This window comes from Monodon monoceros, unplaced genomic scaffold (assembly GCF_005190385.1).
Source record: "Monodon monoceros isolate NGI ecotype Baffin Bay Population unplaced genomic scaffold, NGI_Narwhal_1 Super_Scaffold_5, whole genome shotgun sequence".
Lineage (NCBI taxonomy): Eukaryota > Metazoa > Chordata > Mammalia > Artiodactyla > Monodontidae > Monodon > Monodon monoceros.
Window position 1 is genome coordinate 75,974,907 of NW_021703782.1, and position 18,325 is coordinate 75,993,231.

Below are 18,325 nucleotides of genomic sequence, written 5' to 3' on the forward strand. Positions count from 1 at the left end.
TCTAAGATTCTATCTTAAAATTTTCATCATATTACACATAATAGCAAATATTTAGTAATTATACAAATATCTGTTAGTGAAGTTGCACATTCGTTTTATGGAACAATTAAAAATTATTTTCACTACAATGAGGTACCACCTCACACCAATCAGAATGGCCATCATTAAAAAGTCTACAAATAACAAATGTTGGAGAGTGTGTGGAGAAAAGGGAACCCTCTTTACTGTTAGTGGGAATGTAAACTGATACAGCCACTATGGAAAACAGTATGGAAGTTCCTCAAAAAACTAAAAATAGAGTTGCCATATGATCCAGCAATCCCACTCCTGGGCGTATATCCAGGCAAAACTATAATTTGAAAAGATACATGCACCCCTATGTTCATAGCAGCACTAGCTATGAACACAATAGCAAAGACATGGAAACAACCTAAATGTCCATCGACAGATGTATGGATAAAGAAGATGTGATATATATATATATATATATATATATATATATATATATACAGTGGAATATTACTCAGCAATAAAAAAGACTGAAATAATGTCATTTACAGCAACATGGATGGACCTAGAGATTATCATACTAAGCAAAGTAAGTCAGAAAGAGAAAGACAAATACTGTATGATACCACTTATATGTGAATTCTAAAATACAACACAAATGAACATACCTACGAAACAGAAACATACACACAAACATAGAGAACAGACCTGTGGGTGCCAAGGCAGGTGGGAAGAAAAGGATTGGGAGTTTGGGAATAGCAGACGCAAATTAGTATATACATGATGGATAAACAACAAGGTCCTACTGTACAGCGCAGGGAACTATATTCAAGATCTTGTGATAAACCATAACGGAAAAGAATATGAAAAAGAATGTATATATATGTATATATACATATATATATGTATATGTATAACTGAGTCACTTTGCTATACAGAATTTATACAGAAGTTAACACAACATTGTAAATCAACTATAATTCAATAAAATTGTTTAAAAAAAGAAAGTATCATCAAGGAAGACTTACCTTAAAAAAAAAAAAATGAGGGCTTCCCTGGTGGCGTAGTGGTTGAGAATCTGCCTGCCGATGGAGGGGGCACGGGTTCGAGCCCTGGTCTGGGAAGATCCCACATGCCGTGGAGCAACTAAGCCTGTGTGCCACATCTACTGAGCCTGCACTCTAGAGCCCGCGAGCCACAACTACTGAAGCCCGCGCACCTGAAGCCCATGCTCTGCAACAGGAGAAGCCACTGCAATGAGAAGCCCGCGCACCGCAACAGAGTAGCCCCCGCTCTCCGCAACTAGAGAAAAGCCCGCGTGCAGCAACAAGGACCCAACGCAGCCAAAAATAAATAAATAATTTTTTTAAAATGATGTTTTCAAAAGATATTTAATGGATTGAGAATATTCTGTGTACTTAATGAAAATAAATGCCACAAAACTATCCTTGTGATTATGGTTTTGTTTTAAAAAACTTTTTTTCCACACATAGAATAAAGACTGAAAGGAAATATATAAGATGTACACAGTGCTCATCACTGGGTAGTAAAATTAAGGGCAATTTTAATTTTCTTTAATTCTGTATGTCCTAATTTTTTTTAATCCTTATTGTTTTAAAAATAAGCATGGTACTTAAAAATCCTTATGGATTTAAGAGTGAATTTTCAACAAATAGATAACAAGTAAAATAAAATATGGATATAATAATCTGAGGTCTAGACAGAAAAGAACTGTGCTCTCTTAAAGATAATGAATGAAATTTCTTTGTTACGAAAACCACTATGCCTTCAACAGGACTTGAACAGAAAATCTACAATTGAAGAAACGCAAATGGCAAACATATTTAAAGATAAAACCAAATAGCCAAAGACAAGAATAATAAAGCAATCTTACAAAAGAAAAAAACTTCTTCTTTTCCCTGTCAAATAAGTGAAGTTCACTTTGTCCCTGTGCCTCAACTCCCCACCTCGTCTCAAAGAACAGTGACTGGCAAGGGTATGATGAAGAGGCATTCCCTTCCACTGTTGATGGAGTACACATTAGTCCAATCCTTAAAAACATTTGGAAATGTAAATCAAGATTTAAAGTGTTTTTTTTTTCATGTAGTTAGACCCGGAAATCCCACTCTGGAGAATCTAGCCTAAATAGTCATTAAAGGGGAGATGGAAATCTCTGTGTAAAAAGATGTATCATTGGGGCAGCATTTGCTTCAAAATATTAGAAACATCCTAACTGTTCAAAGCTTATGATGCTAACGGCAAGTTTTTAATAATGTAGGAAAATATTTGCTAAAATTTGAAAGAGAAAAGTAGGTACAACTATTCAAAAAATTAACCTATGCATCAGAAACAATTAGAAGCAAATATATCCAGATAGTAAAACTTTTAAAAAAGAAACAAGAAAAAATACACTGGAACTTTTCTGAACCACAGCATTGGTATTAATATTCCAGAGTGAATAAAGGTGAGATTTGAAACTGTGGCAACAGGGACCATTTTGGAATTCCCTGCCAAGACTTCATTTCTCGTTTTATCTTTCCATTTAATGCTGACTTATGTCAAAATTGTTCAAGGGCTAGGATTCAAAAGACTTGAGATAATGCAGAGAAACCACAACCTGTTGCCAACTTATGTAAGAAATGTTGGCCTCCTTAATTTACTTGTATACTTTGCCAATCAGAATTGGATTTGATGAGGTTTTTATTGGCCAGCTCCAGCCTTTCTTTATCATAGGGGCCACACTCCTTGGTGTGTTTTTCTGCCAAATAAGTTATTACACAATTCACAGGCTGTTGACGTTGGGAGGATTCATGGTGTTTCCCCAAATTATTTCCTGCATTGTGCCAGATCCTGAAGGTGTAAAAAGTATTCTTTCTTTAAAAGCTGGTTAAGGAGACAAGGTTATCGTTATAGAAATATTAGGGAACAGTATGTGCCACAGGCATTCAGAGAGGGGGACAATCAATGTAGGCTGGAATAAAATAATTAAAGTAGCATTTATTGAGCACATACTAAATACTAGTCACTAAGGGTCTTATATACATTATCTTTTTAAATTTTCACAACAGCTCTCCACAATAATCATTATGACCCACACTTTATAAATAACTTGGGCTCAGAAAATATATAACTTTCCCAAATTCACGTAACTAATAAACAGGTTTATATGAGTCCCACCCTTTCCCCCCTACTACTCAAAGAAGGCTTCAAAGAGAAGTAAGAATTTGAGGGGAAAAATGAGTACTATATCAATAGGTAAAAGGACAGGTAATCTGTAAACAAATTATAATGTATCCAATACTTCCTCCTCATAAGTTGGCCAATTACTTACATCAGTTTAGTAGAATATGTTTTCTGCTTATAAAGTAGAACGTCTAAGCATCAAAATAACCACAGGATCAAGCAAATATCTAGAGTCTCTCAGTTACTCTTTCCAAAAACATAATATAAACTGATTTTTATGATTCATGATTTATAAAATAATAAGGAAGTGAGTTGATCAAAGTGAGGATGTTTCAAACAGATTCTTGAGAATACATCAGACTTCCAGTTCACGTTGGGGTCATCATACACCATATTTTTTAACACATCATCACATCCAATGTACTATTCAATTAGACTTTCCCAGGCTGATGGTGTTGGGAAATTTTATTTTTAAAAAAAAACAAACAAAAAGTTGAAGAGAAGGCAGTAGCCTTTCTCCAGAGGGAGTGACCAAGAGAAAAATTCTGTTTGTCCAGGGGTTGTTTATGCACAGAGCCTACACCTTGGTTTTCACACTGGGTAAAACTCACCAGACTCCTTTGGAACAAAGGAGAAGCAGACTCAAATAAGAAGCAGACTTAAATTAGTGGAATGAAAATCCACCACCCACCGAATCAATTCACCTCACAAATACGGAAGAAGCCCATACTGCTGTTCATGAAGCTTCTTTCTAGATGGTTTCTATAGGTGTAGGAGCAGCAGCAGCTGCCCCGAGAGACCAGACATGGATCTTTGATGCCACCTTATTTGAGGATTCCACATGCTCTCCCTTGATGAGCCTTCAGGTTACAGAAGTCAAACCTCATCAGACCCTTAGGAATCCTGTAAGTCTGGAGTACCTTCCTGCAGGTGCCATCTGCTACTGGTCATCTTGCTGTAGTGGGTGGAATTTCTCTCCCCAAATGTGGAAGAATGACAGTTACTGAAAATACAGCTATTTGACGATCTTTCCAGAACGATGGGGGGAAAGCATGGCATCAACTCTTTCAGCCCAAGACAGTGGAAATCAAATCACGATGGGAAAGTCTCTAGTTTTTTGTGATTAGCTTTGAAGTTCTGAACAAGAGGAGAAAAGGAAAATGTTTTCAAGATGTTTCCTTGAGTTGTGCTATAACACAAAGAACACTATGCTTGAGACTGGAAGGTCTAGCTTCTATAACATACTTTGTGTCACTTAGCAGGTCACTTAATGTCTCTGGGCCTCATTTTACTCAACTGACAAATATGGATAATGCCTACCTCAATGAATGCTTGATGAAAACACCAAATAATTAAATACAAATACAACAACAGAACGTACTCTGTAAGCTAATAGGTGATATAAAAATGTTAAGGTACATGTAAATGAGAAATTTATCGTTACTTACCTATTCCCATGCTTTTCAACTAAAGCTTTAATGGCTGTGTCTGTAATATGGCATACACTAATGGAGAGTCCTTGAAGGCTGAAAGTCTACCAAAAAAAGAAGTATCTCAATAACATCTTTAGTTTAAAAAAAAGATTAATACCAAAAGCTCACAGTTTATTAGTTATTCAAATAACCACAAAATTATCTAAAGAGGATTTTGTTTTGGTAAACAATGCACTTTAATTACATCAACTTTGGAGGGCTCAGTAAGTCAGGCATATATATATCTTTGTTTCTTGGATTTCTTTTCTGTTGCTTTGATTTTTGTCTTTGTAGAAAACATATTTTTATTTCGAATTATTTTATCAAGGCTTTGATTGTGACCAAAGAATATGGTTGTGTAAGGGATATGGAATGCTCCTTAAGTGGCGTGGCCACTTCAAGTATAGTTTCCATCATCACCACCATGTTATTCGGCCAAGAATAGTTTCCTAGGAAGATAAATTAAGGAAAACATACAGTGACATCATGATCATTATACAGATTCACTTTGCTTACCACCAGGCCAAGCTTCAGTCAGAAATTGACAAAGAAATGAAATATAGTGAGTCTTACATAGCATTTGGTTTTAGATTTATCACCAAATATAATGGGACATAAAAGTGACAGTGCTTTTATATGATATACTTCTTCCCACTGGATGCACAAAATCAGAAAAGCTGAAAGAGAATCTTACCTGACACTCACAAATTTACACCACCAGTATGTATTCTTTGTGAACACGAGGCTCAACTCTAAAAAGCTGGCACTTTACTAAAACATGGAGTTGATTTAATATAAAGTCTTTATCTTAAAACATCCTACAGGGAAGCTTTTTACATTGAGAAGAATGATCAGAGGACCCTTGATAAAGTTACATGTCATAGAAATGGTTATCCTACATTAAGGCTTGAAGCAAAGGAAGGAAACTGAAGCAATAGCCCTGGAGATGAAGACTTCCCCTCCCCATCAGGCATGCCATCTGCCATTTTGAAGCAGGCTGTGGAGAGCCAGCAGATTCACCATTTTCATTACACAGGTAGTTGGAGAAAATTATTGCTATCACTCAGTGCAGCCATTTCCTGGTTTTCATCTCTTATTTACATGTCGACACCCTCAACAACGAACTTCTGTTTTGCTTTCACCTTTTAGGAAACTGGTAAAGACACTGATATCTTTAAAATGATACTGTATTTTCCAAACAGTTCTTATGGACCCTGTGTGCAGAAAGTATATTTGTGATGCTTGACAGCACATCTGATTTTGCTGCTTTGGATGGAAAGCCATAATGACTCATTGCCTTCTGCATCTGATATATAATGACATCAAAGTTTCTGTTAAAGTATCTGAAGGAGGCCTTGCTTCCTTCCAGAATAGTTATCATCAAATTCATCAGAAGTAGAGATTAGTTGATTAGAGAGGCAGGTGGAAAACTAAAACTACCTTGGCCACAATTCTACTCTAAGAGATTGTGATATCAGGATGGCTGTTCACAACTGTCTGGTTTTCTCTTTCCTTCCAGGAATGTGGTAGGATTCCAATTCCACATTCCACGGAGCTCGCTGCTCTAAGAAATGCAATCAGTTGCTTTAGGATGCAGTGCATGCTTCACCACGTCCTCTTTCCCTTCTTCCATGACAGTTGCCAGTACTCCAGCCAGTGCCTGCTCTCCTAGCCCAGGCCCTGGACCAAGCATGACAAAGCTGTGGAGTAGAGCCTCCCACCCATCCAAGATGGGCATGAGCAAAACCTTTATTGTTTTAAGCTACTGAGATCTGAAGGTTGTTTGTTACCACAACATAATCTAGCTTTTCCTCACTGATACAAGGCCTACGCCGGCCTTCTATCACTAAAGGAAATGCTTCTGCAAGTAGAACCCTGCAGATAATCAAAAAAATTGCAGAACTCTTTTACAAGGTTCTTCAACTCAGGTGACCCTTAAAACTGAAATGTAGATCTGTAATCCTTGTCTTGCTGACATAAACACCACCAGTGATGCAAATCTGATGAAATATCTAACCTTGGCTACTTCATTAGGATAAATTTCTGCATGGGGGATGATGCGCCCTTATTACAAATTATCGTATTACCTCCAAAAGATAACCAATTTATAGAGCTGCTACAAGGAATGTGTACCAATTCTACTACAACGCTGCTGATACTGTATAATTTTTTAAACTATTTTAGCTGGCATATTTTAGTTGTCCAGAGTTTTTTATTTCACATATTTATTCTTGCAGTAATAAGCTTTTAGAAGTTGGCTTTTATTTCATTTATTATCATTTATTCATTCAATATTTATTACATACCTATTATGTGTGAAGTACAAGGAAATGTCCCTGTCCTCTCAGAGCTTACAGTCTAGTGAAATGCACTGATATCCTCTTTTTCATTTATCCTTCCAAGTTTGAATGTCTTCTTTATAAACATGAATTTTTAAAAGTATTGTATATATCAGCCCCTTTGGGGTTTTTGAATGGTATAGAAATTTTATATACGTATATTCTTTTTTTTTTTTTCGCGGTACGCGGGCCTCTCACCGTTGTGGCCTCTCCCGTTGTGGAGCGCAGGCTCAGCGGCCATGGCTCACGGGCCCAGCCTCTCCGCGGCACGTGGGATCTTCCCGGACCGGGGCACGAACCCGTGTCCCCTGCATCGGCAGGCTGACTCTCAACCACTGCGCCACCAGGGAAGCCCTATACGTATATTCTTGAAGCTATCAATCATCCATTTACAATTTTTTAATTTCTTCAAAAATGAAGACGTTATCCTCCTTCTATATATTGAATAAATGATTTAATCTTTGTCAATTTTTATTATAATTTGATTCAATGTTTATATTTTTATTCCATATAGATTGACTTTGAAACATGATAAAGCAGGGATTCACCTTAAATTGCTGAAATGCTATCCTGTTTCTATAATACCCTATCTTAAACAACCCTTCCTTAACCTCTTTAAACATACATACGGAGTTTTGCATACATATAATTGTCTACGTTGGTACTCTCTAGTCTGTTGTATTAATTGGTATTCCTTATTGTAGCAAATACTATTTGGGGAATTGTAGGTTTATGGACTAACCCTGATAGTACACATTAAAAAACAACACAGTCACTAGATGCAAAATGAGTAAGTTAGTAAGTATGTAATAAAAAATAATAATCATAAAAACTGAGTAATTTGGAGTAGGGAGCTAAGAGTTGTGAAATAGTTGTACTAAAAGTTAATCTTGAAAAATGTATTGCTAGGTCTGTCTTATAGTGAGATTTCCTATAATAGTGGAACACAATTTAGTAGATAGAAAAGAGGACAATTATGAATGTTGAAAAAGAAGGACAAAGAGCTAGAGACAGGAAGATAGTAACAGATGGGTTCATGCTGGGAATAAGAAAAATAGAGTGGTACAAATAAATATTCAAAAGCTTGCTGACTAGGACTTCCCTGGTGGTCCACTGGTAAAGAATCTGACTCCCAATGCAAAGGGTTCAATCCCTGGTCAGGGAACTAAGATCTCACGTGCTGCAGGGTAACTAAGCCCACGTGCCACAACTACTGATCTCGCGTGCCTCAACTAGAGAGATTGCGTGCGACAAACTACAGAGCCCATGCGCTCTGGAACCCGCGCAACTAGAGAAGAGAAAACCCATGCTCCACGGCTAGAGAGAAGCCCATGCGCCACAATGAAGAGCCCACGCTGCAACTTGCACCGCAGTGAAAGATCCCACATGCCGCAACGAATACCCAATGCAGCCAAATAAATAAATATTTAAGAAAAAGCAAAAGAAAGCTTGCTGACTGAAGTCAGAAGTTGGATCAGCTGCGGCAGGGTCCACTGGACAATGCTTTATCAGAATGATACAGAAGACAAAAGCAAGACAAAAGATACTTAAAAGATTGTTTTTTTGGTAGAGGATATACAAAACGTGAACATTATCCTAAGGAGCTGACCTATTTTAAGACATAAATGCAATCTAATTTTTAGTTATGGAGAACAGTATGGAGTTTCCTTAAAAAACTAAATATAGAACTACCATATGACCCAGCAATCCCACTATTGGGCATATACCCTGAGAAAACCATAATTCAAAAACACATATGCACCCCAATTTCATTGCAGCACTATTTACAATAGCCATGGAAGCAACTTAAATGCCCATCGACAGATGAATGGATAAAGAAGATGTGGTACATATATATAATGGAATATTACTCAGCCATAAAAATAAATGAAATTGGGTCATTTGTAACGATATGGATGGACCTAGAGTCTGTCATACAGAGTGAAGTAAGTCAGAAAGAGAAAAATATCGTATATTAATGCATATATGTGGAATCTAGAAAAATGATACAGATGAACATATTTGTAGGGCATATAGAAATGCAGATAGAAATGCAGATGTAGAGAACGGACATGTGGACACAGGGAGGAAAGGGGAGGGTGGGATGAATTGGGAGATTAGGTTTAACATGAATACACTACCATGTGTAAAATAGATAGCTAGTGGGAACCTGCTGTACAGCACAGGGAGCTCAGCTCGGTCCCCTGTGATGATCTAGATGATAATCTAGATGGGGGGGTGGGAGGTCCAAGAGGGAAGGGATAGATGTATACACATAGCTCATTCACTTCATTGTACAGCAGAAACTACCACAACATTGTAAAGCAATTATACTCCAATAAAAAACAAACAAACAAAACAACTACAATGATTTGTCCAAGGCTATAGAATTGGTGTCAGTGGTACTTGTGTTAGCCTGCTTTTTCCAAACATCTAAGGCCTTTAAAGCTTCCTGGGCACGTTGCTTTCCTACCTGTACCCACTGGCCAAATAATCCCAGCAGGCTAGTTTCAGATGGCGCTATCCCTGAAAATGACACCATTATCTTTGTTTTATGTGAGGGCTCAAGTTTACTCTTTAGGCATTTCTAGCTAAATGCCTTGTAATTCTGAGCTACAGCATAACCCATAAACTGAAATTGTCGATCATGAAGAAGATTCTCCAAAGAAAATATTAGACTAAGAAAGTAATTATGCTGGAGGAGAGGTGTAGAATATAGTGGATGACAAGCAGGCAGGGGAATAAAAGCAGTCTTATCCTGAAAATTAACTCTGATTTAAGTTTAACACCATGCAAATGCCCAAACTGGCAAACAAAAGACTACAACGGAATCTATTTTGAGGGGTCTTCTACAACATATCGTCCAAATCAATAGGGGCATTTATTCATTTATTTTAAATTTATTTATTTGTTTGTTTTTGGCTGCGTTGGGTTTTCATTGCTGCACACGGGCTTTCTCTAGTTGCGGCGGGCAGGGCTACTCTTTGTTGCAGTGCACGGGCTTCTCATTGTGGTGGCTTCTCTTGTTGCGGAGCACGGGCTCTAGGCATGCAGGCTTCAGTAGTTGTGGCACGCGGGCTCAGTAGTTGTGGCTCATGGGCTCTAGAGCGCAGGCTCAGTAGTTGTGGTGCACGGGCTTAGTTGCTCCGTGGCATGTGGGATCTTCCCGGACCAGGGCTCGAACCCGTGTCCCCTGTATTGGCAGGTGGATTCTTAACCACTGCGCCACCAGGGAATTCCCGGGGCATTTATTTTTATTGACTGTTAAATCTTCCAAATCAATAAGGGTATTAATTTTTATTGAATGCTAAAACATCAACAATTCAGCTCTTCTAGAGCAAAGCCAACCTTTTTAACCATAGTTTCTTTTCCCATAGCTCCAAATACACCCTTGGCTATTTTTGCATTCTTTTCAGAAATCCTTTTTGGAGCTCTGTAATCTCCTCCTCCTGTATCCATGGCCTCAAAGGACTGTCTGAATTTTTATGACACCACCTGCTATACACACAACAAACTCAAACTTTTAGAAGCTTTTTTAAAATAAACAAATAAGGGACTTCCCTGGTGGCGCCGTGGTTAAGACTCTGTGCTCCCAATTCAGGGGGCCCGGGTTCGATCCCTGCTCAGGGAACTAGATCCCACATGCATGCTGCAACTAAGAGTTCACATGCCACAACTAAGGAGCTGGCGAGCCACAACTAAGGAGCCCACGAGCCACAACTAAGATCCAGGGCAACTAAATAAATTAAATAAACAAATATTATTGGTGTTATGAAAATGATAAGTCATATCTGTAGTTGCCACCTCCTTACTCTAACAGTCTCCTCCCAGATAAAAAGGTCATATCTGAATGTGAAATGGCACACGAGTATTGATGGAGTAATTCTTTGGTGACAGTCTCTGCTTTGGAGGCAGGGGTCACAGAGCACTAGGCCCTTGGTGAATCTGGAAATGGAGATGTTGCAGAATTTTCCTGTTTGTGTCTTCCTGAATGGTAATTCAAATATCCAATCACTCCCCACCCCCTTCAGCTCAGTAAGGTTCTGCCAGGGCAGCAGGCAGGCTGTGCTTTGGTGCAAGGGAGTTCACTCCATGTGGAGTGGTTGGCAACACCTATGTCCAAAGGCATTGTTGGTGGAGGTGATGACCTCAGTGATGAGTGATTAAGGAGGGCCAATACCTGCCCAAGGTTGAGGTCATAAGTGGGGCAAGTATATTTCTGGCTCAAGCTTGGCTAGGGCTGGGGTGGGTGGGAGCAGTGATTAACTGCAAATGAGGACAAAAGGACTTTGGGGGATGATGAAAATGTTCTGAAACCAAAAATCATCAAACTGTTTACCACTTAGCATGTGTAAATTTTATATGAAATCAATACACCAATAAAAGTTTTTTAGAACTATATACACAAAGGAAAACTTGCTAGGGTGAAAAAATAATTTCCAAATCTACAGCTCTAATGAGCTCACCACGCCCCTGGCAAAAATTAATTTAATGTTGTTCAGTCTTCAACTTGTCTTGGCAACAGTTTTATTTTCGTGATAAAAACTGTAAAAGAACTATGATCTTATCCATGCAGGAAAAGAAAGCCAAACAAAAAGATTACTTGCAAAGGAAGAATAATCACACTGAACCCAAGCTTCTCCTGTGCAAAAGTAAATGTCATGATAATAAAAGAAAGAAATTTTAATAGGACAAACTGAGCTCTCAGAATTATATGCCAGGCTAAGATGTAGCTCTTGTCAAGGGAATAGAAATATAATCAAGTGTGCTCATTTGATGTTCAAAAGAGTTAGTATATAGTTACAGTTAATTCCTCTGAATAGCAAACTGCATACATTTCAGATGAAGTTTAATTTGTAAACAATATTTTTCCCCAATACTTCATAGAAACACATCTATTGCAAATCTGAGGACTCAAGTTCAATTGCCTTCAGGAACAGGCAAGTAACACAAATGCAGGGAGAAGGTCAGGTGTATTTCCATGGTATGCCAGACTCATCATTTTGGGAGTTTAGTGCTACTCTCGATACTTAGCTTCTGCATCAGGGACACTTCAGGGAATGGTGAGGACTGTGGCAAACTGGAGTGAGTTCCGGAAGATTGACACTTTTCAAGAATGAAAAAACAAAACCTTATTGCTGGGTCTTTTAATTTTTCAAATCAAATTACCTAGATTTTTATATTAAAAAATCTTCAATTTACTCATGTGAAAATAGTCCAGAATCAGTGGCTTTCATGCTGTTTTATGCCATAGAAACCTTTCTTCAAATTAAATTCTCCATAAAACACAAAAATATGAACCAGAGCTAGATTATTTCAAATATCTATGATTCTATGGGATCCTAAATAAGAGTTGACCGAGTAATCTCTTATCTAGCTGGTCAGCATATTTACCTCATGCCAATTTAACTCATTAGGTTAGCTCAAGTTAACATGTATTAAGTGATTATTATGGACCGGACACTGTGCCTTTATGGATGCATGATCCCACCATTGGCAGTCATACATACCTATTTCAGGGCAGGGAAAGCAGAACACCACAGAGGACGTAGAAAACCCTGCTTCTAGAGGAGGAGGGGGAAAACGTCAGCCAAGGGCACATTTCCACTGTGCCTTAAAGGATGGGTTAAGTTTTTCCAAGCCTGAAGAAACACATATAGGTGTGAAAGTACATAGTACCTTCAGGGAAAGTGAGATAGCTGGTACACAAAAGGAAACAGCACCCAGAAATTAGGCATTCGCCTATTTACTGGTAATTGAGTTATACTAATCAGTCATTTTCTTACCGTATTTGCATGGAGGAGGAGGAAAAACAGGCCTTAGAGTGGGGAGGATGTAAATCCTAGCTTACATGAATAAAACATTTATATAATTATATACTTTAAGTTAGAATCACAAGGATAATCTGTTATTTTAAATTGTTTTCTTTTTGAGTTAATAGATTTTAATCCTAGAAATTAAGATTAGAAATGTTGATGAGAATCAAACCCATGATATTTTGTGTAAAAATCTGTACACTTTTGTGTTATAAATATTTATAAAATTTAAGAGGATTTGGCTTATTAAAATAAGATTATCCTTATTGTTCTCTCACATGGTGCAGGATGCAGCATCTCCGTGGGGTTTATTCCTGTGCCGTCCTGTGTTTGTTGCCCTCTCTGTGCGGGCTGCAGTGAGGAGGTACAAAAAGGAAGCAGCCACGCTCTGTTTGCTAGGACTCATTGTTTAACAGAAGTGATTTTGTGGAGAAGCCATTCTCCTCCACTGCAGGAAGGCAGTTGCCTTAAATTCTCTCTATAGAATTCTGAAATGCTTTCCTCAGAGACCAGAAGGGCTCCAGAAGGTCAAAACCTTTCGCCATGACAATATGGTACCTCAGAGGGCAGAGGAAACTCCGAAGTTCCCAAGGAAGCATTGATGTACTCCTAGCATCTACCACCAATTCTGGAAGAGTAAATACTTGAGTTTGTGCCCTGCCATGAGAGTTTTCATTCTGATTTTACCTCTTGAGCCTAGGGGGAGCTGGAAGGTGGGGCTTGTGCTAGGGTTATAGGATGGAATGAGCAAGGCTTCATCCCTCTACAACATCCTGCATGAATTATAGGCTCTGACCCTGTCTTCTCTCAGCTCTTAACTTTGCTGAGACTTGAGAATCCTGAAGGTCTTGGTTCCAGCTCATCTCTCTACCCCCAGGGGCTGGGCCCCCAACCCTTAGGCACAGAGTCACCATTCAGAGGAGGGACACATTCATGCTTCTTCCCATCTGGCTTTTCTGCATCCTGCTAGCAGTGGATACACTCTGCTAAGTGCTGAGTCCTATCAGAGGAATAGATTCCTGCCCCCACCTCCTGGTTTGATGGTATGTTAAGCCATCTTGGGTTTCCTTAGGAAACAGTGAGGCGGGGGCATCCCATAGTCCCCCATACCACACCATGAGGAAGCCACAGCACTTCCTGCCCTTACTCTCTCCTCTGTGGTAGGTCAGAAAGTGGGACCACAGAGGTGCCAACTTCTGAGAGAAATGAGGTGTCCAAAACAGAGTTCCCTCCCATCCACTGAGGGCAGCCTCTTTGTCTTTCTGCTTCCCAGTTCTCTCCTCCAAACCCCAAAACTCCCTAGTCCCTGGCTGAACACTAGGATGCCATACCTGTTACCAGGTGATCACCAACTTCAACTTTTTTTTCTGCCCACCTGGGCTCACATGCTGCTACCAACTCCTTAGGCTCTAATAAAAATCCTTGCCATGGCAACTTCCAGAATTCCTTTTTGTCTCCGGCTTTGGCTCTATGTATCAGCCCCTCCCCCAGCCATGATCCTCCCCAGTTCCTCATTCACCCCCTTAGGTATTTGCCCTGCTCTCTTAATTGTAGAAAAAACATTCTTCTCATGATACACAGAGTCCCTCCACATTACTGTCACCTTGTCTCTACTTACCACCAGTGAAACATCTGTGCTTTTAGCCAAGGCCAACCCCTCAACCTGTGACTCACTCCTATTATGTTACTTCTGCACCATAACATTGCTCTAGCAGTTCTCCCTTTCTCTCCTCCATCATCGGTTTATTCCTCTTGACTGGATCTTTTCCATCAACATCCAACATGCTACATCTCCTACCTTTAAAAAGCCCTCTTGATGCTCTCTCATTTTCTGCACCTCTGTGGAACAAACCTCCCTAAAGTAGTTGATTACACTTGCTATCACCAATTGCTCTTCCTCTCTCTCTAATCCACTCCCGTCACGCTTTTACCTCCACTTCTCACCTGAGTCTATTCTTCTCAAGGCCATGAATGATCTCTGTGTTGTTAAATCTAATGATCAACTCTGAGTCCTCATCTTACTTGGAGGATTGGCATCTTTTCATGCAGTTGATCACTTTCTCCTTGAAATACTTTCCTCTCTTGCCTTCCAGTATGCCACACTCTCCTGGTTTTCCTCCTACCTCACTGGCTGCTACTTCTCAGTCTCTGCTTATTGGTTCCTACTTTTTCCTCCAAATTCTTAATGTTGAGGTGTCCCAGAGCCTGTCTTTAGATCTTCCCTTCATTTACAATCATTGCCTTGGTGATCTTATCCAGTCTCATAGTTTTATGTATCTATCTTTCTCCCTTCCTTCCTTCCTTCCTTCCCTCCCTCCCTCTTTCTTTCTTCCTTCCTTCCTTCCTTCCTTTCTTCCTTCTTGTCTTTCTTTCTTCTCCTCCTCCTCCTTCATATTCATGTTCATTGTCATCATCATCATCCTCATTCAATCTTTTTTTTTTTTTTGCGGTACGCTGGCCTCTCCCTGTTGTGGCCTCTCCCGTTGCGGAGCACAGGCTCCGGACGCACAGGCTCAGCGGCCATGGCTCACGGGCCCAGCCGCTCCGCAGCATGTGGGATCCTCCCGGACCGGGGCACAAACCAGTGTCCCCCACATCGGCAGGCAGACTCTCAACCACTGCGCCACCAGGGAAGCCCTTTTCTACTTTTTGATGGTCTGGGAATGTGTAGCTAATTTCTTGGAGTTATATTGAGGTGTGAGGCCCTTCCTTTTGATGTGAGTTATGTTTAGCTGCTGGACAACTGTCCCTTCCCTCTCTCTCCCTCTTCACCTCTTCAGAAATGGCTTTCAGCTTACCAGGCATAGTTTGTCTATTTCTTGATCGAATACTGCTGTTTGCCTGCAGTGGTTGGTTCCTTTGCTAGGATTTTTTTAATTGAGCTTTGAAATGGCTGTATATTTTAAACATACCTTTGTCTTACTTTTCGTCCACGCATCTCTTGGTTTGTATTTTTGTCCTGCCTAGGAGCCCGGTTGCTGCCCCAGCACATTTACAATTTGGAAATGTTTAATTGATGGAGGAAGTAGGACCTAGAGCTCAGAATCATAAATGCTGACTTTGACCAGAGAACCTCCTAGTATATCAGCTAGGCCATCTCTTCTTCCTTACTTTGTCTAGTAATTTTCTTTTTCCTATCCATTTTAAGAAGTTCTGCATTTGCTTTTTTAAAAAATGAGGATAGCCGTGTATTCAACTAAATAAGGAAACAAAGAAAAAGTCTTCTATCGTAAGGCTTTGAAGTCCTCAACTTGTCATTTAATTGTTACTAAAGCCCTCCATGGATGCAGAAATGCTGTCTTCAGATAGGGTAGGGGTTGCACCCTGGATCTGCGTGTTTGCTGTTTGAGAGGATGCCCGGATGCCAAACTAGAAAAATCCTGTGAAAGAAGTAAAGGATTTCACAGATGTTAGGAGTTAGGTGTGCAGACCCTAAAAAAATGTTAAAGGTAGAGCTTGTTACATTGGCAAAGAAAGAGGTTTTACCAGAAGTAGATGAATTATATACCTGAGGACATTTTTGTCCCTGAAATCTTAGAATAATAAGGCTCTGGTTTTCTTTCTTTTTTTTTTTTTTTTTTTTGCGGTACGTGGGCCTCTCACTGCTGTGGCCTCTCCCGTTGCGGAGCACAGGCTCTGGACACGCAGGCCCAGCGGCCATGGCTCACGGGCCCAGCCACTCCACGGCATGTGGGATCCTCCCGGACTGGGGCACGAACCCGCGTCCCCTGCATCGGCAGGCGGACTCTCGATCACTGCGCCACCAGGGAAGCCCATCATTCGATCTTAATCTATCTTTCTATCTAGTCTTCTACAGCCAGGACCTTCCCTGAGGACCATCAAACTTCTGTGCTGAGAACAGACTGTTGGAAGTATGGTCTCAGGCAGAAGCTGGGAGATTAGTTATGATGCTACTGCAGTAATCATAGCAGCAGAGTGAGCGAGAGACATCGTCACGTTCCGAATTCATTTCAGAAGGTAGAGACAACAGGATGGACTGGATATGGACAGTTAGGGAAACAATATCAAGGATGACACCAATGCTTTTGTCCTGAACAACTAGAAAGGTGGAGCTGCCATTAAGTGATGTAGTGAAGACTGCGACTGGAGCATATTTCATATGTGCAATCAGATGATGGCTTGGAGCAGGGAATCAGGAGTTCACTGTTCTGTAGTTTGAGGTGAATATTGGACATTCAAGTATATGTGTTGATTAGACAGTTTGGGCATGTGAGACTATCCCATGCCATCATGAGCTCCACTGTGCAAGTCCTGTGTCTTTGTCATGTTAGCTATGGTCCCTTGCATATAGTAAGTATTTTAACTGAGTGTAAGATATTTCTCAAAATTATTTTTTAAATTCTTTTTGGTCCAGTTTTGAGATATAATTGACATACAGCACTGTATAAGTTTAAGGTGTACAGCATAATCAAGGTTATTTTTATTGTGACCTGAGGTCAGTACCCCAGTAATCGTGTGTCAGCATTCCCTATTCCATAGCACTCATCACACTAATGTAATGATTTGTCTGCTTCCTAAGCCCAGACTTTCAATTCAAGTACTATTAAGGTATTATTATGCCACCACTATCCTAAGCCCTGGAGATATGAGACACTATTGTATTATTTAGGCAAGAATGGATGAGTAATCTAACAAGCAGAGGCAGTAAACACAGAAAAAAGGGGGCAAAGTTGAGATATATCAACATTAGAACACAGTCACTGACTTCATGTTTGAGCTGAGCAAAAACACAGATTTATAGTTATACCAATTCCTGACACTGGAAAACAGTTTTGTGGGGTTGAGGGTGAGTATTCAGAAATTTTAAATTAATATGCATTGCCTTTGAAAACAAGGCTCAACTCATTGCTCTTCATCACACTATGGACAACAGACCAAAACGCAGTTTATTCATCTCCATCCCCTAAAAGCACTTGGGTATTGGGTTGGCTTCCTCGCTCAAGGTTCTTTAGAGTGCATAGCTAACCAGCCTTTTCTCTTATCATGCCCTCTTCAGGAACATGTCAACTTCTACCCCAGGTATTCAGACCTCCATCTACATGCTCTCCCTCCCTGCTTCTCTCCCTGCCTACCCTTGGGAGTGGGGACCAGCCCCTCTCCATGTTCTACTGTGATCTTCATTCCCAGTGTCATTCAGTCCATGCAGCTGATAGACAGTGGAAGTGGGACAGAGGCAAGAGAGCTACAGCAGCCTCCCAAGTGAGTTCTCCAGAAAGATCTAACCAATAACCAACAGGGAGCAGAGAGGGGAGATTCTATCATTTGCTTTTGACTGTTGTCATATTACCTATAGGCTGTTGATAAACACAAAGCACCTGCTCAAGGGTGGTACACTGGCACTCTCGTAAAAACCTCCCTTCCAGAGTGCGGGCACATATAGAGGTCATCAGTGAATTTTGCCTGTGAGATTCCTGGCCACTCCTCCTTGACAATTCTAGCCTTATGTCCACATTGCTCCTCTGGGCCGAAGGACACCATGATAAAA